Source organism: Nematolebias whitei, chromosome 19, assembly GCF_014905685.2.
Source record: "Nematolebias whitei isolate Nwh7 chromosome 19, NemWhi1, whole genome shotgun sequence".
NCBI classification, from domain to species: domain Eukaryota; kingdom Metazoa; phylum Chordata; class Actinopteri; order Cyprinodontiformes; family Rivulidae; genus Nematolebias; species Nematolebias whitei.
In genome coordinates this window covers 6,670,176-6,675,226 of record NC_056516.1, presented here as the reverse complement: position 1 = coordinate 6,675,226, position 5,051 = coordinate 6,670,176, and positions in this window count along the sequence as shown.

The following is a 5,051-nucleotide window of genomic DNA, read 5'->3' as shown; positions in this document are numbered from 1 at the left end:
TTGCCATGGATTGGCCAGTTTTCAATCCAATCAGAAGTGGTTTACATTGTGTTACATTATGTAAACAGGAACAGCCTTCAATCTGTGGGAGCCTCTTCAAAGTAAAACAGGAAGTGGGTCAATTTCAAAATAAAATAAGAATTGGGAGTCAGATTCAAAGAAGAACACAAAATTATTTCACAACAATTCCCCCTTTCGACCTCCTCTAAAGAGGTCGACATCAAACGGAAGAATATGCTGAAACAACAGGTAAATTTTCAAAACCTGTCACAATCTGATCTGCTAATTTGTGCTCACAGGAACTCCCCTAGGGATTCCTATGGCATCAATATATGTAGTAGAGCCCACAGTGGGGTCAAAATTATGCGTTGAACGTCTCTTCCTACTGGGAGAGATGGAGGTGTCATTTAAAACTTCCAAACGAGGGCCAATCAAGGTTAACGATGCAGCTAAGCGTACTAATACACACAATCCCACAGAATCCTGAGGGATATGTGTTAATAAACATCTACCACCACAATAATAATACAAATCAGCGTGAGCCACCTTACCCACACCTCCAGGCTGCTCACACTCTGGTAAACCGGGAATGATGCAGAAATATTCAAAAGAGAAAATGAGTGACAACACGATGGATGACAAAACACCTATCCCTATCACAACGTGCTTTGGTGGCCACCACATTTTGATCTTAAAACAGAAACTGTACTCAATAAATGAAGATGTCTCGCACAGCGACTTCCTCAGCAGACAGCCAGGCAAGCAGTTCCTTTAACACAAAATGAATACAAAATAACACTCTGTTAATATACTGCTTATAATTGATTATAGGTATTTCTTTTCAACGTTACAAACTGAATATACTTATCACTTTCAAGCTAAGTAAATAAATGGATGCGCTCTAAATCAAGACTGCAATTAAAAGATAAGAGAAAAATGGTTAGTACACATGTCATACAATATTGTTACAATCACAAGTACTCAGGGCATACCCTGGGGTGCTCAGAGACCGTTCCTCCTATGTCTCTGAGTTTTCTTCGTGAAGTGTGAGACTCTAAGATGTCGTGTTTTTGTCGTTTCTAGGTGTCTGTACTAAATGTGGTTATTCCAGCACCCAGTGACCCACTCAAACAAAGTCCTTCAGGGCCCGCACGCAACTTTCACCAGGCTGCTTTGGTCTACAAGACATGAATGTCCAGTTTTACGACTTTAGATGGTCTCTGCCAGCTCTCTCGCTCTTCCTGGCTCTGAGGCAGGCGCACACTGGCTCCAGTGGTACCAAACGTCCCCCTTTCCTCTGAGGCGGACTGCGTGGGACGTTCTCTCTGTAACCTGATAAGGGCCCGTCCACCTGGGCTCCTGCCACTTCCTTTTAATTACCCTCAGCAAGACCCACTCCGCGGTGGGGAGACCAGGTTCCTCTGGTCTTTCTGTTAGGCTCTGTTTGTGGTGGACCTGCTGAGTAAAGTTAGACACTAATGCTTTTAACTCATCAAGGTATACCTTATGTTCCATCGTACGGTCCTCCTCACTGGTCAGTGAGCATACGGTTGATCCAGGAAAGGGTTTACCTGTATTTAACTCATAGGGAGAAAAGCCAGTTCCATTATTCACAGAAGTTCTCACAGTCATTAAGGCGATTTGTAATACTTCCACCCAGTTTAATTTAGTCAGTGCACAGATTTTGCCCAATTTTTGTTTTATGTTCTGGTTCATCCTTTCGACCTTCCCTTGAGACTGGGGATGGTACACGGTTCCAAAAGCATGTTTTAGGCCTAACATTTTTTCCACAGCCTGCAGATCTGTGTTTTTAAAATGTGTGCCATTGTCTGATCTGATTTTTGTTGGGAAACCGTGTCTGGGGATGTAATGGTTAATCAGAAACTTCACCACTGTTTTGCTGTCTTCTCTTCTTGCAGGTATGGCTTCTGGCCACCCTGTAAATGCGTCAACACACATCAATACATATCTGAACCCTTTAACAGGTTCATACATATCAGTGTAATCTAGTATCACCTCCTGTCCCGGTCGGTGCAGGAGAGGAAAAGAACCTCGTTCAGGTTTTACTGTAGGCCGAATGTTGTACTTTAAACAAACAGTACAGGTGTCAACATATGCTGTTACCATATTTTTTAGATGAGGGTGTCACCATTGTTAAAGATTTCTTAGCATTGTCTGCATCCCACGTGTGCTAATCCATGTGCTTCCTGATATACTGCCTGTTTTAAAGTCATAGGCAAGATCCACTTCTAATTCGGTCCTATCCATACTTTAAACTCCCCTTTTTTCTGACCTCCTCTGTTAAACCATAATGTCTTTTCCTCTGCTACATTCTTCTCATCCCATCGATTCACTTTCTGACTTTCCTCTTCCACTGTCACCATCTGGACTCTTGGCTGCCCTGTCAGCTTGCCTGTTTCCTTCCGCTGTGTCTGATTGTGTAACATCATGACCTTTACACTTCACAACCGCCACTTTTGCTGGCAGCTAAATCCTTAATGAGTTCCTCATGTTTAATTGGTTTGTTACCTGCCGTTCGAAAACCTGCTCTTTTCCACTGTGATAATTGTACATGAACTACACCATAAGCCTACACCGAGTCTGTGTACACTGTAACCTCTTTTCCTTTGCTCATTTTCAAAGCCTCAATGACTGCCTGAATTTCAGCTTTTTGAGCTGACTGATGACCTTCTAGCTGCCCTGAGCTCAGTACCTCGTACTCAACACCATTCTGCTGTACCACAGCAAATCCTGATCTCAAAAACCCATCCTCAAACCTGAAGCAGCAACCATCTGCCATGTTTATGCCTTCATGCAGGAACAATAAATTTGGTTCTGATAGGATCACACTTGCGTACATCAACACCTGTCTACCACCCCCCTTTTTCTGAAACAGAACACCATTAACAGTGTTTTCTGCTTCAGAAACATCAAGAAAAAACGGGGCGGAGTAGTCAGGCAGAGCCAAATCAGCTGCTCTGGACAAGAGTTGCTTCAGTTTAATAAACACATGCTCTGCATCTGTGTTCCACACAAGTGTTGCTTTCAGGTTTCTGTTACCTTGATCTTTTACCATCTGTCTGAGTGGAGTGGAGTTCACTATAATCAGGTATATAGTGTCTGCTTGTACCATCTGTTTTAAAATGAGTCAATGTGAGTGATCATTATCAAAGCCAGCTGCAGTTTTTGATCACAACCCCCAAAGTGCCTAGATGACCCTCACAGACCAAATGTGGGGTTGACACCTCCGTCAGGCTGCAGTTGATGTTAGTGACCCTGGACAGAGTGACCACCAGTTCTTCTTTCAGCCTTTCAGACTCAGCACCGTCTGTCTGGAGACCAGTTCAGCTTTGTGCAGCAGTTCATATCTCAGCATACAGCAAGACTTGACTTTGTTCTCGCTGTGTACAAACTCCAGGACCCCCCTCTGGACAGTTAGTTCAGTTTGCTCTTGGACTGTTAGATCTTTGAAAAGTCACGTTACTTGGCTGAAAAGTTCTTTGTTGTTGTGTCAGTTGTGTTCGACTGACAACTTATTTGAACCGTCCCATTGGTCAGTTTCACAGACCCAACGTCAGCGCCCACCTGAACACATTTGTATCTGATCCGGCCCCCGGCACTCAAGAGTCCTGATCAAAACTCAGATGGATGCTGTATGCAGTTAAATGTTACCTTCTATGTTTTGTGGGCCTAATTAGACTCATCTTCCCACTGCAGAGAAGAAAAAATTCACAAGGGGTTTTGTTTTAACTGAGATGGGTGACTCCCCCCTCAGCTGCGAAGGGGTGTCAGTAACCTCCCCCACCTGGAACCTTCCATCTGGTATGTGATATATGGGGTACATTCCTGTTGGGGGATGTGCTGACTGATTGCCGCTTGAGTTATAAGGATGGGAGCTGAACTACCCACTTCCTCACTCTTTTCTTTCATTTTTAACCTCCCTCATTAACTTTCTGTATCTACTTTCCTGCAAGGCGTTTGCCTCTCTCTTTCGCTTGTCAAACTTATCCTCATCTCTCGAGCATTCTTTAATCTTTTCCCACAATTTCAACTTGTTCCTTTACTGGTTTAAAACTTTCCTGCTCGCACTTTTGTAACATGACACGCTCCTCTGTGTCCATTCTCTCAGGAACTCCAAACACACAGCACACACCTCTTTTTTATTGTCACTGGAAAATTCTGGAACTTTTTTCTTCTTTTTTTTTTCTTCTACACATTCATACTGTGGTCTTATATTTGACAAAGACACAAACACAAAATAAACAAACAAGATACTGACCACTTATTTCAACATTCACGCAAGTCACAGACGCCAGAAATATTCACAATGGTCACCCTTAAAAATGTTGTTGTTGTTGTTTTTTTTTAAAACAAAATGTGTTGACTTCCCTTTTAATATCCTAGAAGACAGCAATATTTGTGAACCCGTGACTTCTCTACTCATCACAGATCATAAGTTATTTTATTCAACATATCTAATTATTAGTTCTAATTTTATTTTAATCTATTCGGTGCGTGCGTCGTATTTAATTAATTACTGTCCCACCCAAGTCCCGTACTCACTTAATGAACTTCCAATTTTTAAGTAAGTTTAAATTAACACTGTTTTAAGTTAGACACCACCCTAACAAGTTTACAGTTCAACTTTGTCTCAGAGTTACAGAGGTAGCGGCGGATAAATGATTTTATCCTACAACCCCACCCCCTCTGATCCAGAACCTCGTCAGACTCTGGTTGGCACGACAATTGCGTGATTTCCCTGGGACTGGTTTTATTTTATCTTACTTTTATCTTATTCTTACAGTCGACGTATACTTCTCTATTTAAAACTATTTATTTGGGAGTCAAACACACTGAGCAAAAATTTGCCTATTTTAAGCCCAATTTACAGATTTCGTATTAAAACAGGCTCTGCTTACCTCCTTCTGTGAATGACGCGTCGTAGATCAGTATGAAGGACTCAGTAGATAACTTATTTCTCATATCTCGGTGGGACCTCCAAATTGTTGTGTTTTTCATCTCACATCTCCACCCGAGTCTGTTACCGTTTC